Consider the following 27246-nt stretch of genomic DNA (forward strand, 5'->3'; position numbering starts at 1 on the left):
TTAAGGAGTTCCTGAACAATCAAGTTGAGTAACAAATGTGTAAAATCCCTATCTAAGTAGCATTCCCACTTTAGTGATCCTGGGACAGAATTTATTTACTGATATGCTTATAAAAGAAGCTTGATGAGATCTAACTTTGAGTCTTGTCATAAAGATAAGTGATGTACAAATAAAATCTTGCCTTTTCTCTGTTGGATATGGATCTTGGTAAAATACTATTGCTGTATTCCATGCAATAAAGTTCTGGGGCACCCTGGCCTATTCATCTTGAAGTCCAACAGATGCGTTTCAGCATTCTGAAAGAGTTAACACTCAAATAGATGTAAAAATTCCTAAGATATTTCTTTCAAGGCATTTAGATATCTGTATACTAAAGTTGGCTGAGTTTTTAGAGGAACTTATATATAACATTTATGTTCCTAATCTACATTAAGGACTGTAACAGCGCTGAATTATACATGGTTTGTTATACTTAGGTATATGTCTATGTTGGAGGTACAGAGCCATGATGACTAATTGCAAGGACCAAGTGAGTTAGTTCTCCCAAAGAAATTGTTCAGGAAACAGCAGAGCCAGGAAACCATGGTTCTCATTGTAAAGGCTGCAGGGAAATCTATCACCTTGGGAACAGCATGCGGCTGGATCAGCAACTTTAGTAACTAACCTTCAATCAGATTTATTTATGTGTATGAGTGCTATGTATTTATGTATGTGCATTGTGTGCATGTCTGGTGCAAGTGGAGGCTAGATGATGGTGCTGAATCTCTATAACTACAGTTATAGAGACTTGTGAACAGCCACATAGATTCTGGGGACAAACTCCTACTCTCTGCAAGTGCTCTCAACTACTGAGCCATCACTACAGACCCCTGAACAGCCTTTTGATTTTTACTTCACACAAAATACCTCACTACAACTTAAACCTCTCTCACCTCCTGGCATTCCTAAGAAATTCCACATTCTAGCCATAGACTTCTGAAAGTTTACCAGAGTACCATACAAAAATCTTTACATGTCATTTGACATTTCTATATATCTGGTGCTTGACTGGAAGTTCACATGCATTATTGATGTCAGGGAAAATGCCTTTAAAAATTATTTGTCTAGACAGAATTTCTTTGTGTAGAGCAGGCTATTCTTGATCCCATGATCCCCTTGGCTCAGGATGCCGAGTGCTAGGATTCTGGCTATGTTCTATGCACAGTGTGATTCTATAATAGCTTTGTGGCTCTAGCCATGTTTCACCTGAAAAATCACAAGGACTTGATGTCTTAATTCACATATGCCAATTCCATTTGCAGCATCAGTTTCCATGGATAACTATGATAAAGCATGGCTTTTCTCAATGCAGATATTTCAGGCATGTTTTAATTATTCTGGCTTTTAATAGCTCTCCAAATCTGCTCTTAATTCCCTCTACCTCAAGTTGCTAAAAATTGCAAATCAAGTGGTAAATGGCATCAATGGTGACATTCTGCCGTCAGCAGAGATCATAATTCTTGGAACACATATTGTTACATGGTATGACTTTCTTTTTGGAGAGAGGGAAGGTACATATGATGTTGGTAGAACTTGTTACAAACCCCAAGGCTCAGAGAATGATGCATGCTTGATGTCATTTACACGTTTTGGAGTCATATAATGCACAACCTCAGTTCATATCTTTTTGCCCAATTTGTGACTTAGGTTACTTGGGTCTGAGTGTCATCTAGAAAGGGGAGATAGTAGCAATAGCAGTACAGAAGTTGCTATAAAGATGAAGTAAATTCAATTTTTCTAAGTAAAGGACCAGGATAATGCCAACTACATTTAAAAAAACTTGAAGCAAACATCATTGAAAGCTGGTCCTATGTCAAAACATAATTGTTGGGGTCCATAAAAATGGCTTCACTTCATCTTTGCTTGAAGTAAAATAGTTCAAAACTGTCATTACTCTTCCAAGATTAAAGTCATAAGACTTAAAGGCCTAAGGCATGGTTACTGTTAGGATGTTTGGTCTTAGGCATGGATGTCTTATCTAAATAGCAAGAGACTTGCTCTGAGGTGTGGTTATTTTTAACCCTCAAGGCCAGGTAAAGAGAGATTTAGTCTAAGCCGTGGTTACCAAATGTTTGGAGAATTAAGGAAGGTCTGCTTCTCCCTTGTATCTTAATAAAGAAGTTTTTTGCCATGTTCCCCTTTTCCGTTGGGGTATTTAAGAATGTTGGGGAATAAGCTTGGGGTGTCTAATAGTCACTGCATTGCCCTCCTGACTCTATTCTGTGTCTCTGTGTTTGCCTTAGTGTCTTTACCTGACATTTCTCAATCCATACTCCCCTTCTCAGGTACAAACCAGGCAAGTTGGCTGAATCCACCTGAAGCCCCATAAAGACGGGTAGCAACACATAATTAAAAAGCCATAAATCTAACCTAAGTTGTTATAATACTCCCAAACTTGATCTTATTATTCCCATTTTATGATAGAAAACATAAGCTCAGAGAAATTAAGAGATTTTCTTGGGTCCTATATCAACTAACTGATGGCGCTGGTTAAAGTGACTCTAAAATTCAAGGTATTCCCTCTGTCCAAGCACAGTTCTATTTGTACTTATCTTCATATATGTATTTCCATATGTATTTCCAGAAGAGCCAAGCAATGGCCTTATCACAGAGTCAAAACTACCGAGACCTATGTGGTCTTCGTTTCTACTTTCTGAAAATGAGATTTGATGAAGAACCCTTTTAGAACACAAAGTGTAGAGCCAGTTTATAAGATGCATGAAAGTCTACACTATCTACATGTGGAATGTGCAGTCTCAAGTTGCTTCTTACAATGCTCAAGTAGCACACATGAGGACAAATGTAAATACCTATCCAGCTTGTAAATGGATGCCAATCACATAACTTCTAAACATGCTTCTTTACCTTCTAAATATATGCTTATGGAAAGCCCAAGAAAAGCTACGCTGTCCCTTTCTTTTTTAGAACAACTTTAACAGGAAGTGCTTAGGTCTAGAAATAAAGACACTTGCATGGAGGGGCCCACTTGAGTGTCAACAACGTAGCAAACTTTGCTTTCCTGGTGCTTTAGTAACTGGGACAGCTCAGGCCCCATATCTAATCTCTTACATAAGACTTATGCAAGCAATATGAGCCAGTTCTTTCCTGACACAATGCCAGAGCTAAGTCAGGCATTTAAAGGCCTTTGCTTCCTAATATTCCTGGTAAATGTGACACACACTCATTTACTCAGTTCACTTAGGCTATTTTTAAATGAGTTGGATGAACACATACACTCACATTTATAAACATCCTTGCCAACACAATGAAAGCTCACACTGTGTGTGTTCAAGTGTGCTTATCCAAAGGGTGCGAAGGCCAGAGGGGAGAAAGGTTTGGCATAATTGATAATACCTCTTTAATCCTTCCTAGAAACACACATTCACTGGCTACGGCCTGCTGTTATTCACTGGGCCTTTTGCAGGGAAGACATCACTCTGCTGCAAAGAGCCATTCATTAGCCTTATTCACCAGCTCTGAACTTGATTTTCTCAGTTCAAGGAAAGAAAACAAGGTAGCTGGAAGATCAGCCACTGTGTTCAACAATAAAAAGGATGTGTGCAAGAGAGATGACTTAGGTCCCAGAGAAGTTGAACTCCTTCGGCCCATAAGAGTGACAATGAAAAACTCTCAAGATAAAATTCAAGATTTCTACACCTTTAACCCAGGGCCCCTTCTGGGATTACCTGTCTAATCTCTCATCTCCCCCTCTTTGTCTCTCTCTGTCTCTGTTTCTCTCTCTGTGTGTGTGTGTGTGTGTGTGTGAGAGAGAGAGAGAGAGAGAGAGAGAGAGAGAAGGAGAGAGAGAGAGTGCCTGTGCACGCATACATTCATAGCTGCCATAGTGTAAGTTTTTAAGTTTGTGTCTATATGTCTGTGTGGTGAGGATACATGGCACATGTGTCCCAGTCAGAGGGCAGCTTCTGGGAGTTGGTTCTCACCTTCTGCTCTGGGTCCTGGATAGTGAACTCATGTCTCCAGGCTTGAATCAGTTCATCTCTGTCCTTAGGGTTTACCTGTCCTAAATGCAGAATCAAGAGGGACCTTACCAGCTCTGTTTGGCTACTTCTTTTGGTATACTGAAGAACTCAACATTGATTCAGGGCAGTCATTGTTCTAGAGGCAGGGGCAAAGCACTAACAACTTTGGCTTGGTTCCTGCCTTCACAAGTCACTGGGATAATATAGCTTAGCACTATTCTTCTCCATGCTGTGTGTAATTCAAACCAACTGGAAGCTGCTATAAACTATCATGCCTACAGTTCACTGCCCCAGAGATACTTATTCATGTGACCTGGTATGGAACCAGAGTGCTGCCAGTGATAGAAGAGAATTCCCAGTCCAGTGGTAGTTCCCTGGGCAGATATCCAAGATTTTCTTGATTTTAATTGTTCCCCTATGCATATACATATGTGAGATGAATTTAAGTAATCTAATGATAAACCAATTTATTTTTATTCAAATTGCGATGTATTTTCTGTATGCACTCAAAAAGCAAATAGCTGCCTGGGTCAATTTGTAATTCACAGGTACTTTTTTGCTCAGTATTCCTTGGGAGGCAACATTTTATTTCTCCCTTCATTGTGTTTGGTTAAGCCTGGGAGTTAAAAGAGATACAAAGAGCAAAGCACATACATTTATTTAATTTCACAACATGAAAATACCCAGAAAGATGTCCCTTTCCCTAGGGCATGGGAGCTAAACATTCCTTCTCCAGATTGGGCAAAGAGCAGGGAATTAGGTGGCTATGACTAGACAAAGGGACAGGCAGTTCATGGTAGAGAGGCAACCAGGGAGATATATGTTTATAGAGGCTTCTTTAGATGGCTTTTCATAGTCTCAGCTCTGGTCTTCAGTGGGAAGAGTCCTTTTTTTCTTGCATAGAGAGAATTCCTTCAATGGCAGGGAGGTGGGGGAGGGGGAGTTGGTTGTCACTTCTACTTTTAGGAAGAAAAGGAGGTATCAATGCCTTTGTTGCTCTGCCTGCTTATTGAAGTGTCCGGAGCTTAAAATAACACTTATTCCGCAGTGATATATTTTAGGATGGCATAATCTTCCACCTTTTTGCACAACACTCTGAAAGTTACCTTTAAAGTACAAGAATTGAAAAAAAAAATCACATTAGATGAAGAATGGGTAAAAGTGACCCTTGTCACTTGCAGGCCCGAGCAGGTCTTGGGCTGCCTAAGTGATTCTTGGTGGAGGTTCCCAAGCATCTATTCATTTCAGATTAAGAAGCGACCTGATGAATTCCCTTTCCTCAGTGACCAGTTTTAACTCACAACCACTGCAATGGTTGACTTGTTTGCTAAAAGCAACTCTTAGAATGAGCATCAGGAGACCAACAGCTTCAACCAGATCTTTTGTTGTTCGGTGTGAGAGGCAGATGTAGTACACAGACAAGAGCAGCAGAAGTAGGCACGGTCCAGCAGAGGAGAAAGGGCAGGATGCACAGAGCAAAGCTTGTCTCTTCCCGGAGCACTTTACATCTGAAATTTTGGGGATATGCCTACTGTGGCTCGGTGGGAAAACTGAAATTAAAAAATAAAAGACTTAACAACAGAACACTGGCTCACAGTGATTTGATTGTTGCTGAGGTGGCCTTTTTCTGAGTCTGCAGCTTGGGTAAATTGACTTCCCAACTAGGAGGCTTGGTTTAGAATTGTAGCGACCTTTCAGGTGGAAAATGGGAATGCACATGCACAAATGAGACTTCCTCTGTGTCTCCATCCTTCAAGTAGTAACTCATGGGAGTCGGTGTTGTGTTGCATCTCTCCATCCTTCTGCCTGCAAGCCCAGCTCAGAGATGTTTGGTATTGTGCCCTTCTCCTCACACTGTAATTTAGGGCACACAAATCCAAGTCCAGCTAACTCAGAATAATGGAAACAAGATCAATTCATCTATCTGTGGAATTTAAATTTTAATAAGGACTTTAAAAATATTAAACACTTAAAAAGTACTAATTCACACTACAAATAATGAATGAAATACAATTTGGTCCTTGAGTTCAATTAACAATTTAATGGATTGATTTTTAATGCAGAGAGGGAATTCTGGTATCAACTCCTAACTTTTCTGTCCTGGTGAGTGTTGCCTTGCCAGCTGGCTTTCTTTGGTGTGACTTAGAACCCTTTCTGTTCTAGGCCACTCAGGTCAGAATTCTCCTCTTGGCTCAACTAGCCAAGTGCTATTGGTCTTTTTATGTATCTTCTGTGTTGTTTTAGTCCTGAGCTGTTTTATATAAGGATATTGTTCTCATTTTGATACAGTGTTCATCTGCTGCATTCAAAGAGGCTGCTTATCCCGAGGATCCCTGCTAAATGTTGGCACCATAATGGTAGCCTCTCTTCTCCTTATTATATGACCTAGTGTTTATCTGGCTTGAACATCTGCACTCTGCTTTCTATATGCAATAGAAACATTGGAAACTTAGCAACTTCAGCCAGGAAAGTAATTTCCTGATTGGACTTGGCTCACTTACATCCCTTCTATTGCTTTATGTCAATCAACACCAGGATACTCCCAGTCAAGTTACTTAGTGGTCTACCTATCAGCAAAAGTCTCAGAGCTACATTGTTCAACCTTTCCATACTCATACAAGCCCACAGTAGCACTGTGTGCTACATTCAGTGTTCTGGGTAAATATAAAATTTCTTAACCAATGTACTATGCATGCCTACCACACTGGCCAATCTCCAAAAATATGGCCCTTCTGAGAGATATTTCATATTTCAACCTACTCAATTAGTGCAGTGAGACTAGAACTAGTCAAGGACAGAAGAGGGCAGGTGGCTACTCACATATCAAATAGATCCCTCTTAATCCAGACTGCTATGAAAAAAATATCTGGGACAGACATTTCTTAGAAATAGAAATCATTATTTGTTACTTCTGGAAGCTGGGAACTCCAAGATCATGGGACTAGCAGATTTTGTGTTTGGTGAGCACAACTCTACAGGGATGGCCCTCCATTGGTAGAAGGGTTTTTTCTTTTGAAATTCCTCTAACCTCCACCGGGCTCTAAATTAATTCACAAGGACAGAACATTTATGACCTATTATCTTCCAAAGGTTCCCACTCCAAGTTTCAGTTTATGCCATACGGATCTTAGAAAGACCTGGGTGTTCAGACCATATCAATCTTCTACAACAAGCTTCCCTCTTGGAATTCTATAGGGGGGAGGCTTTGGGGCTTTGCTTTGAATCTGAAAAAAACTCAGTTCTTCCCATAAGAGGTTTATAGAATGTCTTCAATGGTTGAAATCCAAACTCAAGCTAGCAATCAGCTATCTGAAACTAAGATAGGCTTCTGGGAGAGGGCATAGGATGAAAATGTGTTTTGGTGTTTGAGAATTAGAATAAAGGTGCGGGGGGGGGGTGGTGTGGAAGGGAGGCAGGAATCCTTTTATTTTCAGCCCTATAGATGCTGCCAGACCCCTGACAAGCTCTTCATGATCATAGAAACTGAGTCAGAGGACACTCTGTGCCTCAAGTCTAGTAATGCCCAGCAGAACTTTCTATAATTATGGAAAATCTGCTTTATCCATTGTGCCTACTGACATTCAAATTGTGAGTAGTGCAAGTGAGTAACAATTTTTAATTTAAAGTTTTAAATATAAATAGCCTCATGTGGATAGTGGCTATTGAATTAGACACCAGAGGTTGCTTGAAACCATATCCCCTATGGGAGATATGCTACAGATCACCAAGACAAAACAAAACTATAAACTCCTTCCTTCAAGGTTTTCCTTAATTGAAAGTACATTTCCAAATGAGGTACACCAAATTAACATCACCATTGTCACTTCTCCCATATATAGAGCTTATAGTAAGTAGCAAAGACTTTTTAATGTTATTTTTCATTCTGATACTCAGGATAATATTATCATTTTTTCATCAATGAAAAAAGGCTGAAGTTTCTATAAGTCTTGAAGAGACACCCAAAAATAGAATTGCAGAGCTGCAATTTAAACCTAATTCTGTCTACTTTGAAATTTATATATGCCTTCCACCGTATCAAGTAACATATTCAAATTATATCTACATCTGCTTTTGTAGACCAAAGTACACCTTTGCTATATATTATTAGCATAAAGAGTATAATTCTTTCTTGGTCCATTGCTCTCAGTAACTATTCTTCTCTCCCATTTTGATACAGAAAGAGTGACTGTCATGTACAGCAGCAAAGGTTCTCTTGGGAAACACAAACAGACTCATAAAAGACATGAACAAATTTATGACTAATGGGGACATAAATTGCGGCTAGCACTCTGGGATATAGTTATTTTTACAGCTAAGGATATGTGTATGTTCTCACTGCATGCTTTTAGAGGTAACTAACTATTCATTGCTGGGGACTGAGATGTATGAACCCTGTTGTGACTAAATTAAAATCCCATGTTCTTAGCATAGGCTATTAGCAAATTAGAGAACCAAAAATACACACAGATTTTAGTGATAAACCAATGATGTATCAGTTCAAGAGAGGTCCCAAGATTTGTCTACTACCATATTATGCAAAAGAGGCAAATATAAGATTTATGAACATCAAGCAAATGCTTATATAGTTAGCTAAATTCATGAGAAGCAATATTAATTTCCGAGGAGGCAGACATACATTCACTACACCTCTATAAAAAGATCTCCAGTTGATCAACTTTCAAGCATTCTTTTCCATTGTCAGTTTCAGTTTTCTGGAATCAGAGTTTCCATAGAGTGGGAAGAGAAACATGGAATGTTCAATTAGACCCACAGTGTCAGGATGAGGCCAGGTCTCAGAATGAGCAAGTCAGGCTAAGGGAAATCAATGATACACAGATATATAAACTATACATGAGCTCTTAAAAGCTGAGTGTTCAGGGCTGGAGAGATGGCTCAGCAGTTAAGCTCACTGGCTGCTCTTTCAGAGGACCCACATTCAATTCCCAGCACCAATATGGTAGCTCACAAATGTCTGTAACTCCTGTTCCAGGTGATCTGATACCCCTACACAGACATACATGCAAGCAAAACACCAATGTGCATAAAATACAAATAAATAATTAGTAAAAAAATTTAAAAGTTGAGTGTTCCCAAATGAAAACAGGACAAAGTACAAAGCAGAAAGTCCCTGGCACTGGGGCTTTGGCAGTGGTTGAGTTGTGGTGAGGGAGGCTCAGTTGATAAAGTCTTGTCTTACTAGCATTGTTCTCACCAAGCATGAGTATCCTGGACCCATGTAAAAAAAATGCCAGGCATGGTGAAGTACACACTTATGGTGTACACTAGAAAGGTGGAGGAGGGGGTCCCTGAAGCTTGCTGGCCAGCCAATATAGCCTAATTGATGAACTAGAACTAATAAGAGACTGTGTCTCAAAGGAACTAGTTGTTGTCCCTGAGAATGACACCCAAGGCTGTCCTCTGGCCTCTACACACATTTACACCTGTACCTTCATGTGCAAGTGTACTTGTCCAAACACACAGACATATATGTACATGCATACACACACACAAACAGAGAGAGAGAGAGGAAGGAAGGAAGGAAGGAAGGAAGGAAGGAAAAGAAAAGCATAAAATCCAACAGTTGGGTATGGTGGTACACATCTATAATCCCAGAACTTGGGAGGCAGAAATAAAATAATCACAAGTTCAGAGCCCCACTCAGCTACATAGACAGTTTGGGGTGGGCGAGCAGTTGGCACACACAGTTTAAAGGGCACTGTATGTAAGGAAAGGAGGAAAAGGAAGTCAATAATAGAAAAATGCAACCAGGGGAGGAACTGCAGTACAAGTCAAGAAAAAACATCTCTCAGAGGAAAGCATAAGAGCCTAGTCACAGAAGCATGTGGGCCAAAGAAAAGAAAGCCAATTATGGGCTTAAACACACAGCTTTGAGGGAGCTACAGGCAAGACTGAATCATTGCTGAGTAAGTACACTGGTCCCTTCCAATCAGGGACAATGAAAAATCAGGTGAAATGGGTGAGGAACCAGATGGACTAAGACAAGACTCATTTCAGACATTACAGATGGTGAGGCCACTGGTGTCCAAGAAGATAGGGCTGTTCTACAGAATCCAGCACTAAATACAGCCCTTCCCAGAGCCAGATGAAAAGTTAGGTCCTTGCTTGCTCATGAAGCTAGGCAAAGGTGGCTGGACAGATACTAAGCTAGCTATCTTTACTTTCTGTCTTACCTCCTAAATGTTTAAGCCTAAACCACATATGTAAAAGTTATGCAGTTGCATACAAATTTTCATCTTCTTTTCTTTATTTCCCCAAGAGCATTGGATTCTGGGAAGTATTAGGATGAGGAAGAATAGGTGGTGAGTTCTATCGGGTGTGTGTGGGGGCGTGTATTGTCAAAACTCAGCAGTCAATTCACTCTCACCTTGCCTGTGGTTGACTCTCTCACAGCCCTTGTAAATTTTCTGCCTCCATATCTTTTGAAAGCTTGATTGGGCTACAGTCATCAGACCACCAGAGGTACCCAGGAAAACACCATGCAATCTACTGGTCACCATAAAAACCACTCAAGCTAACATCACATGTGAGTGATAGGCTTACAGGAGTTTATATTTTCTGTAATAAAAAATAAATTGAGTATTCATTCTGTCTAGCAGCATTATATGCCCAGAAGGCAGCAAAGATGCTATTGAGGAAGAACATTGTCAAGGCACTGCCTGGATCCTGCTGTTTTTACGGATTATGTTCTCAGATGGGCATAAATCAAACAATCGAAATTGTGTTTTCTCAGATCTAACACTAAAGCCCTGGGCTTCTGGAATTCCCTTACTTGTTTCTTTGCTTGTGATTCTTTTGAAAATTTGTCTTTTGTTTTCTCCAAAGAGATCTGAAAAGATCAGGGCTCTCTGTGGGATCAAGGCTATAAGGAAGACCATCCTTTACTTAAACAGGCATATGGTGGGTTTGTGATGCCTTCTGTGTGAGTTTTAAAGTTACCAGAGGTGAGAGGGGTGACTAAAGCTTCAAGAACCAAGGAAAACTACCAAAGAAGCTCATTTTTATAAATGCTATTGTCTTATATAACCTGCTGGAAGACACCCAGTTCTCCCTTGCAAGAGCGCCTATGAGTCAATTTGTCATTTGATATTTTGTAGGGTTTGCAAGTAAACTGGAAGTCAGTGAATTCTACTAAACTCCAATGACAAACTATGCTGCACTTTAATTATTTGGGAAATGAACCAGAAGAAAACTATTTTACCTTCCTTTTTCAAGCCCAACTACGTTCAAAGTCTAGAACCATTGAGGAATGGTGTGAAGGGTTAAATTGAATTTTGAAAGATTTTCTTCCTTTGGGATATGGAACTGAAACACAAAGCCAGAAAGTTCTGCCTGTCTCCCTTCCTAGCTTCAGTTATCCAAACAGCTGGGGTTGAAAATCCCACCCCCCCTTGCCTGCCTGTCCCCTACCACAACCCACCCCTCCTTCTTGTGCCAACAGGTCAGTAGAGGAGGGAGAGGTCCTTCACAAGAGGGAACCTCAGTTGAGAAAATGTCCCCACCAAATTGGCCCGTGGGCAAACCTGCAGTGAGTCTTCTTGGTTAAATATTAATGCGAGAGAATAGCACTCACCCAATGCCACCCATTGGGTAGTTGTCCTGGGTGCTATAGGAAAGCAGACTGAACAAACCCTGTAAGCAGTGTTCATTCCTCCACAGCCTCCATTTCATCTCCTGCCTCCAGGCTCCTGCCCCACCTTTCCTGGATGATGGACTATGAACTGTTAAGATGAAACAAACCCTTTCCTTATAAGATGCTTTTGATCAGGGAATTTATTACAGCAATCGGAACCTAACTAGACATGTCTCCTCCCTTTTTCCTGATCCTCCTACTCTTGTTCCTCTCTCCCCATCTTGTCCCTTCTCCTTTTCTTCTTCCTTAGCATCTGCCACCAAGGAGTTTATCATCATAAAGAATACAGCTAATGGGGGAACAGGGTACCACTTTATTCATAGTTGAGCAAATGCTTGATATTCCCAACCCTAGATTCTTAGCAAGGTAGGTTTGGGAGACACTGGGTGTAAGGGAAGGCAGAGCCACTAAGCTTACTGGGGAGACTGAACTTCAAAACGCCCCCCAAAAGGCATACAAAGAGATCTTACATCAAGATGGCAGACATCCCCAAGATTCTCTACTTTCTTGGGAAACTAAAAAAGGACACACTTTTGTTTTTCTTCTTAAAGCCAGCTAACCTTCAAGAATTGCCCAAGTAGAGTGAGTCACACAGGCTTGTTCTTCAACAGAGGGATTCTGACCAAGGTGAAATACAGCCTATTGGTGGGCATGTTCTCAGTAGCTAGCATGCCTGGTTTCCTCATACATCACAATATGGATGGAGATTGGAGGGATGTATAGAAGGATGAAAGTGTTAGCCTCCCTCTTGAACAGAAATGGAACATGGAAACAGGGAACTAAAGGGTCCAGGATACAGAGTTGTTACAGTTAGTTTAGAGTGCTGTTTGGTCTGTTTTACAAAAGAAATCTAGACATACAGCCCTGGAACCTCTCATAATTATTAGAGGACTTACCATCTGTATGGTCTCCATGTCACCTCTCCTCCTGACCCCCCACTCTGCTGCTATTGCATTAGGATGAATCATAGGTCCTTAAGCAGTCTCCATAGTCTGTGTCTTTATTAACCCTGTATAAATAAATGTGTGCCTTCTGTAAGACTCAGCTGAGACATTGCTTCCATGAGAAACTCCGCAACTGCAACAGGAAACAGACAAGCCCAAAATGTGTGGCAGTGCTAAGAGCAAGAATCTTGAATTGGAGTCTGAACTGTGATGATGGCCTCCAACTTTCTAGCTCCGAGCCTGAGCAAGTCATTTACCTCTTTCTTGTTTTTGATTTTGTTTTTTTAATGTTGGAAATTATCGGATGAATGCACATCATTTACAACTCCAGAGAATCATAGATCACAAGATATGGAGCCTATTACTGTTTACAGGTTTATTTTAATGCACATTATAAGAGCTGGGGAACTACATTTATTTGTAGATTGTTTGGTTCATATTTATGTCAGTTTGACACAATCTGTAGTGATTTGAAAGAAGGAAACCTCAATTGAGAAAATGTCTCTATATGATTTGGATGTATAGGCAAGCCTGTACTAATTAGTGATTGATGGTGGAGGGCTCAGCCCATTGGGGTGGTGCTATCCCTGGGCTGGTAGTGTTGGGTTCTATAAGAAAGCAGGCTGAGCAAGCCATGAGGAGCAAGCCAATAAACAGTACTCTTCCGTATATTCTGCATCAGCTCCTGCCTCCACATTCCTGCCCTGCATGAGTTCCTGTCCTGACTTCCTTTGGTGATGAACTGTGATGTGGAAGGGTAAGCCAAATGAATCCTTTCCTCCCCAACTTGCTTGTGGTCATGCTGTTTCATCAGAGCAATAGAAACTAACTAGGACATAGACCTGTTTTATTCCCTCTCACTGAATTTTTTTTTCTCTTGGGGAAGTGGTAACAATAGCTGGCTACACACTATTTTTCTTTTCTACCCCCATCCAGATATTTTGTGTGATACACATGATCAAAATTCACCTGATCCATGGATAGACTGAAATGAGACAAAATAGACTCAATTGTATCAGGTGGTATATTATACCAAGTCTTTAATCACTGCTTACCCCAAACCTGGCATATTGTAAATCAGTCAGTATTGTAGAGCGTTCTGTGTTAACTTATTTAAAATATTAGATTATCTCACTGACTTATGTATCAAAATGGATTTAAGGGCAACAGTACTATTATCTGTTATTCAGTTGTCTTAACTTTTTGCATATCCTTTAGCAGAAGTTCAGACCTTGCCAAAAATTCTTTACTGCCTAGTTAATAACTAATTTCACTTGGGCTAAAATCTGTAATTCTAACTACATGGAAGGCTGAAATAGGAGGAATTCAAGGTCAAGACCTTACCTGGCTACAGACTAAGTTCAAATCCAGTCCAGGTAACTTATGAGATCCTCATCTTCAAATAAAACTTTTCAAAGAACTGAGGCTATATAGATAGTGGTAGAGCACACATACTTATCATGTCTGAGAGCCTGGGTTCAGTCCCTAGAACTGAAAAGAGATTCAGTTAAGATGTTTATTGTAGCATGCTTCTTGTATATGTATGTGTACATGTGTGTATTTGCCTGAACGTGTGGACTCCAGAGGTTGACACCATGAGTCTTCTATTGCTCTCTATCTTTGAGACAAGATCTCTCATTGAACTTGGAGGTCACTGTTTCTGCTAGGCTGGCTGGCCACGGAGCCCTGAGAATCTGCCTATCTCTTCCTTCCAGTGCTTGGTTGTCAGAGTCTGTGTCTTAACTTTTTTTGTGAATTCTGGGGAATCTGAACTCGGTCTCAGACTTGTGCAGCAGGCACCTTAAACAGTCATCACTCCAGGTCATCCCATTTAGTTTTCAGACTTTGATCATTCCTCCTGTGAATACAATGTACTTAGATCATACCCACCCTCTACCACCTCCTCCAACTCTTCTCCAACTACTCCTATCTTCCTTTCAACTCCATGTCTCCCTTTTCACTGCTCCCAGTCAGGACTGCCCCAAATGCACACAGATGTGGTGCCATCCACTAGAATATGTGTAACCTACCACAATCTTAAAGAAAATTGGCTCTCCCTCCTCCAGCAGCCATCAGCTGCCATTAGCTACTCTACTAGGGTTGGAACCACCCTGAGCCTCTCCTCCCCTTCCATACAATAATGTTGACTGGCTTAATCTTGCCAGTCCATGCATTGATACAGCTTAATAGAGTCAACAAACTAATGGAGTTCGTTAAAATATTGCTGATAATGGAAGGTCATGAAAGTTTCTAATCAGCCATATCCTGTGACATTTTACTTGACCAAGGGCAGGCTCATGGCCAGCTTGCAGGCAGACTTCTTTTGCAAGTGTGTGTTCATTTCAAACACCCACTTTGAAAACTCAGTTTAAAGCAATATCAAATGGCTGAGGGTGTGGCCTAGCACTAGATGCAGTTTGATCTCTAGGACTACAAAAAAAATTTGAATTCAAAGGTACAAATGACAGTCCCATCAGCAAGTCCCTCTACCCCCTGCCACTTACCTCTTTACCCCCAACCCCGTAAACAGACATTTTACTTGCCATGAGTTCCAGGCAGATCCACAGGCACGGCATCTTTCAGAATGTGAAGAGACACACAGAGGCTTTGTTCTGGAGTGTGGTTTCCCAAGAGTGTTTCCAAACCCAGCAGGCTCAAGGGACACACACTGGCCCTGAGCCAGGCTGCCAACCACCAAAGATGGTTCCTGGCAACCTTCAGTTGCTGGCTAGAGTGTTGACAGGCTCATGAGCAGAAAGACCAGGCTGTTAATAGGAATCCACAGTCAAGTTAGTGGGAAATCAGCTGTTTTCTAATATGTCATCTTTCCTGAACAATCCCCTTATAGACTTTCTTCTGAAACCATCCCGTCAGTGTTTACTTTCCTCCCATTCCTTACTGATGAAACCTAAAGCTTGAAGGTACTTTTTTTTTTATTTAATTTTATATAACAAAGTCCAATTAAATGAAAACAAACATTTATACACAATATTTGGGAATTTGGGCGTCGTTCTTTCCAAACTACTTCCTGCTGGTAAGGGGCACTGTCTTGGGGGATTCGAAGAAGATTCAGATATCCTAGCTGTAGTCTGTAGGGCTGTTTTGTCCAGCTGTTTGGAATGTAGGATCAGCTTGTACTCTGTTTCAGGCGGTCTGGTGTGATCAAACCACATTAGTCTGGAAGGAATCCACATCTTTTCATTTTCTGTGGAAACAAAAATAGAAATACTTTTCCCCAGTAACTTGTTCTTCAACTTAAATTTTGGAGTCAAAGCGTTTTTTTTGTTTTTGTTTTTGCTTTATTATTTTACATGTCGATCCCAGTTCCCTCTCCCTCCCTCCCTCCCTCCCCCCAAGCCCTCCCTCCCTCCTTCCCTCCCTTTTGCCCTCTCTACCCTCTCCCATGCACTCTAAACACCCTCCCCTCCCAACCCCCCCACCACAATACAATATGTAGGGGAATGCCATCCAGTTGGGGTCATGTAGATCTGACAGGTCCTGTGAAGTAGGGACTAGGGCTTCTCTCCTATCTCTAGAATAAGGCAGTTATTGAAGGTACTTTAAGGAAGTGAATAGAGTCCCTGGGAGCAGCAGCAGCCAGTTCTCTGGGATTGCAGGCAGAGGGCAGCATGTGTGTTGAGGCATCTGGTGTAGCCTCCCACCTCTGGCTCAGTCGTGTCTTTGAGGCCTCAATAGGAAATGTACAATCTATGCTGTAGGCAGGTGTGTGGGAAACCCTGCAGTCTACAAATCAATTCAGTTTGACTTTCTTCTAAACAACTTTCTATTTTCTAAAAGCATATCTAATCTATGCGTATTCTGATGGGTTAAAGGATATAGTTGCATTAATTAATGCTAAAAGCTAGGTCTGGCTGTGGTTGCCTGTCAATCCAGCATTGGGGGATTAAGATAGATTGACACCAAAAATTCACTAGCCAGCTGGCCTAGTAGATCGGAAAGCTTGCAGTTCGGTGAGAGATCCTGTCTCAAGGTGGAGAACTGTAGAGAAAGACATCCCTCTTCCTAATTTAGCTTCCCAGAGAACAGCTTGCTTGTACTTGCATGCAACACACATACACACACTCTCTCAAAGAGATATTAATGCTACAGAATAAAGCTCCAAGCTTGCACTCTGAAAAGCTGAGAAACATGGAGGAAGAAAGAGTACAGAGAAAGGGAAGGAAAGAAGATGGAAGGGAGGAAAAAGAAAGGAGAGAGGGAAAAGAGGAAGAAAAGGAGAGGTAGTGACAGCAAATACCCCCTGCCATATATTGAATGAAACCCACCGACATGCCCTAGTGACATCTGGCCACTTGGTGTAGTAGCAGCCTTTCTCAAGTTCCCCAATGACATGGCATGTAGGCTGCTGCACTGACATTTTGCATAGCATGCCTCTAAAGCTTGTGGTATGGTAATTCTTCCCACCCCTCCTTAGTCCTGCTGCCTCAACGAGATACTTCCTGGATGTCAGGCATGTCCTAAGGAAGACAGGAAAACAGCTAGAACTTCTTGGCTCTGGGGTGTTTATCTCTGAACTACTGCATACGAGGCAACAGTGCTATCCTGCTTATACCATTGTTAACCCACATTTCTAGTGTATTTTATGCCATCTCACCATAAGCAAAAAACATATCTTTTATAAAGATAATGAGTTAGCACCAGAGATTGACCTTTGCCTGGGATTATTCCAAGGCCTGAAAAACAATATTAGTAGTTAATTGAAACAGAATTCTTTAAAAAATGCCACTTATGGAAGAAACTAATTTTATCCACCATCCTAGGAGATAGAGTCCATTATTACAGGGAAGTAACGGCAACACGAGTTTGCCGTGGCTGGTAATTACTGCACCACAGTCAGGAAGCAGAGAGATGAAAGCTGTGATCAGCTGGCTTTCTTATTACCATATCTTATTATCAGTTCATGACTACAGCCCACTCCCACATCCTTAGTACCTACTTTCTCCAACCAGCCTTCACTTCCTACCATAGTCTACTTCCTGCAATGGTCTATTCAAATTTCAATCAATGGATTAGTATTCTCTAGGTCAAAGACATTATGATCTTCATGTGTCTGATATAGCCTCACAGCCATACTCACAAGTGTGCTTTACCAGTCCAGGTGGTCCTTACACAGTCAAGATGACAATGAGGAGGAACCATCACAAGTGCCCTCCCACTCCAGACAAGGGTAAGGTAATAAAGTCCTTGACTCCTTCGTAAAATTATAACAAAGCCTTTATGTCCTTTCAATGATGACAAAAGAGTTGGTTTTCTAAGAGAAATATAGATAGGTTGGGCAATTGAATCTTAGCTTATCATGTCTTGCTTTACTTTAGTCAACGGCGTTGACCTCACCCTCTGTCTTCTCTGTTAGGCAACAATAAGACTTGTCAGTTGCTGCTGCTATTGCTGAATGATGTCCAAGCCATGTAAGTATAGCCAGCTCACAATGAAGCTCTGAGTGATGAGCAAATACCCATTTTTCTTTAATAATTCTGTTTTAACTGAGTCTGAAGGGTCAACAGACCTTGGAAGAAAAGTTTTAAAAGATTAATTATTAGTTGGCTTATCTAATATTACTCATCATCAATTGTCCAGAAGCTACTGCTGTCCTAGTAGTGTCTTTTGTGTAGCGGTAAGGAAATTGCAGAATCGTGGCTTGAAGCTAGTGACTGGACCTCTAGAAGCACAGGTGGTATAATAAGAATTTGCAAACTATTGCCAACTTCGCAGAAATTGGCCAAATAGTACTTTATTTAGTTTGCCCAGGATAGCTACCACATTTTCTTTTGAAATAGGTTTATTATGTCAGTTCAGTAGTGCTGATTGTTTGTGTGTGGGTAGATATTCTCTTTGGAAATCATAGACGTTTTTAATTTAAATTTAGATTTTATGTGTGTGGATGCTTTGCCAGCACATATGACTGTGGATCACTTGTGTGACTAGTATCCACACAGGACAGAAGAGAGCTCAGATCCCTAGACCTGGAGTTACAGATGGCTGTGAACTATCATATGAGTGCTTGCTATGTGTAGTGTTTTTCCCTCACCGGTCTGGACCCACTGCCTCACCAGCCACAAATAACACAGATACACTGTATTTGATATAATGCTGTAGGCCAGTTACTTGTTTCTTATCGGCTAGCTGTGTCTTAAATATTAACCCATTTCTATTAATCGAAGTACTTCCACATGGTCTTATCTTACCGGAGAGATGGGCTGGCGTTCTCTCTGTCAGTCCACCATCTTGGATCTCCTCCCTACTACTTCCTCTCTCCTCCTAGTCCCGCCTATCTTGCTTTCCTTTTGGCCAACAGTGCTTTATTCATTAACCAATACGAGAAACATTATTTACAGAATGACATCTCCTATCAGGTGCTGGGAATTGAACCCTGATCTTCTGCAAGAAAATTGCTCTTCACTTCTGAGCTATCTGTCCAGCTCCATACATATTTTTATTTATTTTATTCATTCAGAGGTGTCTCTGCATTGGCAGCAGGAACAGAAGCTCCCATGAAGCTGGAGTTACAGGTAATTGTGAGCTTCCTGACATAGGTGCTGGAATTTGAACTAGCATCCTCTGGAAGAGCAGTGAGTAACCTTAACTACTGAGCCAACTAACTCTCCAGTCCCATACATCTTTTTAATAAATGAAAAAAGTTCAAAAGTATGGGGATAACAGGATAATGAGATTTTGGTTGTTGCTTTGTTGGTGTTGTTTGTTTTTGTTTTGTTTTGAGACAGGGTTTCTCTGAGTAACGCTGTCTGTCCTGGAACTCTCTCTATAGAACAGGATGGCCTCAAACTCAGAGATTCAGCTGCCTCTGCCTTTGAAGTTCTGATATTAAAGGTGTGTGCCACCACTGGCCAGCTGAAAGGGACTCTTGACAGCTAAGACATTAGAAAAGACTACAGGGGGAGTACTAACCATGTGACACCCCTCCTTGCTGCACACTGGGAAAACCAAGGTTGTCTTCCAAATATTTTGTTCTATTTCTACTAAAATTCATTACTTGACTTAATAACTATGGCCTTGTAGAATTTCCTGTGCAGAAACATTTAAACTGTAGTTGTCTGGTTGATTTCCTTAGCATTACAGAATGTCCTGTGTCATTTTAAAGACTATATGGAGGGTGACCTTTTTCTCAGAACAATGCTAAATGCTGACAGAGAAGTTTACACATTTAAAAACCCCTCAGTCAGGCTGCACTGCTCCTGTGATTAAAAAGACTTAGCCCTGGAGGACAGCAGTACTCTCCTCAAAAAACCTCAAACTCAAAACCAGGATATACAAACAAACAAACAAACCAAACAACAAAAACCCAGAATGTACTACAGAAAGACAATGATGTGCTGAGTCAGTGTGTCTCTTCTTTATGAGGGCATAATCAATCTGGCTAGGTTTTCCCACAATCTCTGGCATTCTTGAGATCATTAATAGAAAAGGGACCATCGAACCCTTCTTGGGCTTTGTTTGGCCTCCCTAAATTACAAGTCAACATCACCTTATTTATCATACATTTATTTATCCTTGGACTAGAACAGGTCATTGTAACAAAGACTTTTTCACCCTCTGGGAGAAATGTTCCAGGATTCAGGTTCTAGTTTGCTTTCTTTCATTCAGAAGTTCTGTGGTAAGCCATTTCTCACTGGTGCCTTTCCTCATAAGTTCCTTATCATCAGATCATTCTCTCTGAATGAGGGAATATCACATAACCTTCTCTGTTAGGACAATAACTGCCTATGAGATTTGCTTGGACTGGAACTTTCTTATTAAATTATAGATTTGCTCATCACATTGCTCACACTAACATTAAAACACAACCAAGAGGTAGAGCTGACCTATAAATACTATAGCCATTCATGGGGCCACAGCTAAAGTAAGAAATAGCATTTGCCAGTACCCCAAAAGTTTCTCAAGGCCACTTTCCAACCACTACATGCCTGCCTGGTGAGTTGGCCAGAGCAGTAATTTTGTGTTCATTACTGACTCATACTCACTATGAAAATACAACCTTTTCTTTTGTTTTGCCACTGATGGACCATGGGATGGTTTTTTTGTAGCACGAAAAAATAAAAGACCCAGAGACTGATATTGGGTTCAGTCTTCAAGCTGGAGATCACAGAAACAAAGCATCCAAGCCAGTAGATCTTACCTCTACCCAGCTGAAATAGCAATCCTGTCTCCATAAATCCTCAGAGGCAAAAGGCTGTCTGATCCTGTCTCTTCCCCCCTTATATTATTTACTTTGCCCAGCCATATCATTCCTGTCTCCACCTTCCTAGTACTGGGATTAAAGGCATGTGATCCCAGGTGCTGAGATCACCTTTGCGTGAGCTATTTATGTTTAGGGCTAGATCAATTTCATGTAACTCAGTGTGGCCTTAAATTAACAGAGATCGATCTACCTCTTAGTCCTAAATCCTAGGATTAAAGATGTGTACTAACTGCCACCTCCTAGCTCTATGGCTGCTGAGATTAAAGGTGTGTATCACTACTGACTGATCTCTATATCTTGAGGCTGGCTTTGCTTTCTGAATCCATAGACAAGCTTTAATAAATCATAAATAATAAGTTATAACACCAAAGTTTCTAAATGTTTAACAAAAAAAGTTTTTATCTTCTGAGAGTATGTGTACATGTTTCTGTGGATGTATATCAGTGAAATTTCTAGATCATGAGCAATGGTATGTGCAAGCAGGCTCTTAAGAGTCACTGATAGGGTGTTAGTTAGGAGAACTAGGCAGGCTATGGGGCCTTTGGTAGTGGATTAGTATTTATCCCTAATATACAAATGAACTTTGGGAGCCCATTACACATAGAGGGATACTCCCTCAGCCTAGAGACATGGGGGAGGGCCTGGGCCCTGCTCCAAATGATATGACAGACTTTGAAGATTCCCCCATGGAAGGCCTCACTTTCCCTGGGAAGCAGAAAGGGAATGGGATGGGGGTTAAGAAGGGGACAGGGAGGAGAGGAGAATGAGGGAACTGGGATTGGCATGTAAAACAAGCTTGTTGCAAATTTAAATAAAAAATATTATCAAAAAGAGTCACTAATAACGGCTGAAGAGATGATTCAGGGGTTAAGAGCATTTGGCGCTCTTGTAGAGGACCTGAATTTGTCTCCTAGCACCCACACTGAGTAGCTAACTTCCACTTGTAACTTCAACTCCATTGAATCTATCATCCTCTTCAGGTCTCTACAAGATTGCAAGATGGACAACCCTCTGCACTCTCTTGCCTATCACAAGACCAACAGAACAGAAAATACCCAAGCAAAGCAGAATGTGTTAAATAAATAACTTCTAAATCCATTAATGAAAGCAAGTAACCAAAGGCAACAGAAGCCGGGGAATTCATTCAGGTTTCTCTTGAGCTTTGAAAGAAAGGATGCCCTGTGGTTTTCAAATTGAGCTAGGGGGAAAAGGTGACTCCTGCCTCTTAAAAAGAAAATTGTTAATTTCACTTTAGGGACTCAGGTCCTGGGACACTTCTGCATATGGCCAAAGTATAATGATGGGTAGTTTCCCCAAACACTTCATCATTGCAAAGCAAGAGTGAAATAATGTACTCCAGTCTCCCTGCTCACACAATTGTGTATGTTGGGGTCTGTCCATTGGAGGATCCCATTGTGCTATGATTTGTCATAATTCATCGTTACCAAAAAAGAAAGAAAACTCTATTTTTAAATACATATTGTAACACACACACACACACACACACACACACACACACACACACACGAATCACACCACACCATACCACATAACACAACACATTTTAGGAGCTTGGGGGAAGCCAGACAGCTGAGCGTCTTAGCTTGGTACAAGGGCCAAAACTTGGCTGAGCTGCACATGAGACCACCTACACTGGCAGACCTGGAGTCCTTCATTGCTAGCACAGAGCCACCATTGTCCCAGGCCGCTTGACTGGCAATGTTTTGTTGTGACATTACATTATGGTTTCCTTTTCCAGAGTTTCAAAAATGATGGTCATAAGTATCCCTCCTATTTTGACGCTCTCCTTATTGGGTCTACTTCATAATATTCCCTGTGGCAGTTGAGTGGGTAGAGTGAATAACAGAATAAAGGATGTGACCTCCTGTTTGCTCCTTTCCCATCCATAATCCCTCTGATTCAAAAGGAGCTAGCTTTCTCTGTGAAATCTATGAATCAACACTTTCTCCTTTTCCTTTGAGATAGTTTCATAACTTATCACTTCTGTGCTACCTCATTCACTCGTACTACGGAAACAAACCAATGGTCTGAGTAGGCCAGGAGTGACACTTGATAGGAGAACTATGGTGTGGCCTGGGATAGATTGCCTCACCATTATCCCACTGTTCTTCAATCCACTGCATGCATCTTGCTAATTCCACAAAATGTTTTTAGGGAAATGGCCAACTGGTGTTTAGTTCTGTATTGAATTGTTCCAGTCAGAATAAATTAAAATAGTGCAACCAGCATACTGGGAGGGTATAGGATCGCTTCTGTTGGGTAGCAGAAGAGCAATAATTGTGCCAGCAGGGAAATTATAAAGGTTACTGGTATATCACATGATCCCTCACAGATACATATAATTTTAATGGCATGGCTATTAGCAAAAATATTTTTAAATTAAAATGTAAAAACCTGAATAATAAATTCAGCACGAACAGCTTGTTTTAGAACTTGAACGTGATACAATGCAAATTCACTCTTCTGGTTTGCACATCGGGGACTAGCATTGGCCACCTTCTGAAACATTCACTCTCCAGGTTTAAAATTACTGTGTGGAACATGGGCACAAGAATGATACCTTATATGGATAAGGAAAGATGAGGCAGGCTCAGGTAGTGCATGGCGGCTCTTTTAAATGCTCAACCATGAAGGGTCTGGATGGGCAGAGTAGAGTAGCTCCAGTCCTGTGGCCAGAGGGTGGTGAGGAGGCAGAAAAGGAGGGAGAAAAGATGTGCTATTGGACTCCCCCCCCACACACACACACATCTTTTTCTCCATCTAGGCAACTCTCTGTTGGGTGGTGCTTCCCTCCTTTTCCTAGTTAATCCTGTCTGAAAATACCAGAAACAACTAGAGGTGTATTTTACTAACCTAAATGTCTATGCATTCAGTCAAGCTGCTAATAAAATTAACCATGTGGTCATAACAAGAGCGCTGTGGTGACAGCAAGTGTTTGGTTTCCTCCTCACTATTGTCTAAGATAGCTGGGGGCCCCTTTAATACCTTGTGCATAGCTACAAGTGGCCACACTCTAGCATCATGAGAAGGATTGGGGAGGAGATCTATCCAAGACTCTTTTTTTCCCCAAGTGCTAAAGTTTGAGCTGAGGAATTGAACATGGCAGGCAGGTGCCTAGCTAAACTCTCCTTAAAATGCAAAAGGATACAGTATGCCAGTACACAATCACATGGGCCTCCCTATGACAGAGATGGGTCACTGATCTGTGCTCTGTGCTGCCCTGCAGAGGCCTCTATTTGTATGACCTTCTATTTTTTTTCCTTCTGGGAGCAAATAGAATCTTTCAGGCAGTGTTCCTATCTCTGGGCGACCCTAAGGCACTTGGCTCACCTGCCAGTCATTGTCTTCCAGTTGTCTTGTCTTCTTCTCCCACCAATTCCCATTATGTCACACTGAACAGCTGAGCTTCACTGTCATAGGTTGAGCCCCCATCAATCCAGGAGGGACCTGTAGTTGCTATGTGATATTGCCAAGGTGACCTCACCTCCACTTTTGCTTCTGTCCTCTTTTAACTCTGATGCTCATGAAGCCCAGGGCAGAGCAGTGAGCAACCAGACCCAGCATGCTCTCCTGGATGATGAGGGTTTTGAGCAGGCAAGGGGTACTAGATTGGGGGGGGGGAAGGCTTTTGGAGCTGAACTGAGAGATGGTCAACCTCAGGCACTTATACACTCTCAAGTCAACTAGTCCGAATGGATTTGTTGGATTTGATGGATGTGATGGATGTGATGGATCTTGGAGATCCTGTGTTGAAACAGATCCCATAGAGCAGGCGCAGGAACCTCAGACAAAGCAATCTTAACATTTAACAAATGACTTGCCAGTGACTAGAATGAGGTAACAAACTTGCACTCCAAATTTATCAACTGGCAAAATCATTTTGTAAAACTCATGGGCTTTTTCAGTTTTAATAAAACATAGAAAGTCTTATTTAAACACTTCTAATTGGTGCATGTGTCTATAATCTTGAAAGGTCAAGATGGGAAGGTCTCTTCACAGTTCAACTGGACTACATTGTGACTTCAAGATCAGTCTAAGCCAAATGTTTAGACTCAGAAAAATCAAACCAAACCTGGGAATGTAGCTGTGATACAATGATTGCAAGCATAATGCAAGGCTCTGGATTTTATCTTCCAGTTTTTCAAGTCTGCTTATCAACGTACAGAACCCTGCTGCTATATTAAATATTATGAAAACCATCTTTAACTGAAGATCTAAGTTGCCAATAAAAATATTTTACTTCTGTCATGTAAAGGATGTTTAAGCTTCTTCAAACTCTGGGAAATCAATCAAATGGAATATTCTTGATGTCTAGCATGCAGAGCAGAGGCTTCTTTCTTTGTCGTACCTAGGAAAATGAAGTGTCCTCTTTCCTTTGTCCTTGCCCCTCCACCTTCAGTACTATGGAACAGCACGCCTGAGAAATGGTAAACTTCACCAGTGAACTTGTGGTCCTGTGACCTGGCTGTGCTGGCCCCCAGGGCTGTTAACTGTAGGAGGTGTTGGAGTGTCCTCATGCCTGATGAGCTATTCTGAGATTATCAAAGGCTGCAACAGGCATTTGTGCTTTGACAGTTTCTTCTTCGCTTCCTAGAAGACTGATGTTCTGAGAGTCCTTTGACCTTCTCCCCGTGGAATGTCTTTGTAGTCATCTCTGCAAATTTGCACAGCAATTCTCCCTGCTGTTAGTCCCATGTTTTGAACGCTTTGACTCCATTTGTCTCTCTTCTTTTGACATTAGTGTTGATATAAGAGCAGTTAATCTTCAAGCATAGCCAGGCATCACTGAATCCTTGGATATATTTCTCTGATTCTTTTCAAGACATGAATGCTCAGTGATTGATAAACATAATTTATGGCTCCCCAACCTCTAACAAATGCCACTTTCTGCTTATTCCAGCAAATTAACATTGATGTGCAGTAACATCAAACCTCTGTTGATGATAAAATAAGCTTATGATTTCTCCAGTTACTTTTCAAGACAAAATTTAATGAATTAAATGTTCTACTTGGTATGAAATGTCTGTCTATCTTCACTCTATTTAGTATGAAAAGTCTGTCTACCTTTGCTGTAGTTGATGTTTTCTTGTTAGTTGTATTCCCAACTAATGCATCTATTGTTGGTGTTTCTTAGAGCTCTGCTGCTAGGCTAAATGATTTCAAAACGTGGTTTAAGATGTTTTAATATGTTTGTTTCTCTCCTTCCCCTAAATTTCAATAGTTTCTTGTATTGTGCTACCAGCATATAATCTTTGTGCATATCCAGTAGAATGAGTTCAATTTTATTAATTTCGGCTCAATTTGATTATAAAATACTAAATTGCCTTGCAATGGTCAGATTTGTATTTGAGGAACCCCCCCACTGTGTGTGTGTGTGTGTGTGTGTGTGTGTGTGTGTGTGTTTATGGGAGAGGATTGGGGAAAGGAGATTTTAACTAGTTGTATGGTCTCGGGGAAATTCATAAAAACAAACAAAACAAAACAAGCAAACAAAAAAACTGAGGTCTAATCCCAAGGCTAGCAACTATTCACAACAGCTAATGGATATTGTTATTAAATGATGTGTGTGTGAGAGAGAGAGGTGGGGAAGAGAGAATGAGGGTGGGTAGGGAAAGAGAGATTTTAATTAGTTTCATGATCTCTGGGGAATTCGTTAGTCTGAGGTCTAATGCCAAGACTAGCAAATATTCCCAACAGCTAATGGATATTGTTATTAAATGATGCTGTGCATGTGGCTTCCAACAGATATTAGACACTGTCAGCTGATGGTGACTCTATTTCCTGAGTCTGATAAAGTTGTTTTGTACACGACAACAATAAAACTGTGTAAGCTTTGGTGGACTCAGGTCTCATAGCCACAGGCAGTGTTAAATACAATAACAGTAATAAAAAAGGAATCTATCCAAGTAACTGACAATCTAATTTAATGTAATGTAAAACAGTTGCCAAATGAAATCACAAATCATACAGGGGGAAAATGCCTTCACAAAAGTGATTTTGGAGAAACTGCTCACATAATGCATAAATCCATCAACGATGCTGTCGACATTTGCTAGAATCGAATAAGCTATGTGTATTTTTTGGCAGAAAGATGTTATGTCAATGGTGTTCCAAAGAACTGTCATGAAAATGTGCCAAGACTCATTCTAGCTTGCTGCAGACCCCGGACCAACGTGAGCTTTAGAGCCATAACCCATTTCTCCCAGGAGCCAACAGTGTCCTGATTAATCTTGTTAAAAGGTTTGAGTTGAGAGAACAAGGAGACTATAAAAGGCTAAGGGTAACTGTAAGTCTTTCTCCGCTGCTGAATGATATCACTGCTGTTTGGGTTTCCTCTTTTCCAATTGTTTTTACTGAGATAAAGTTCACATTACATATTTTAAGTGTTGAAGT

Source organism: Phodopus roborovskii, unplaced genomic scaffold (assembly GCF_943737965.1).
Source record: "Phodopus roborovskii unplaced genomic scaffold, PHOROB, whole genome shotgun sequence".
NCBI lineage: Eukaryota > Metazoa > Chordata > Mammalia > Rodentia > Cricetidae > Phodopus > Phodopus roborovskii.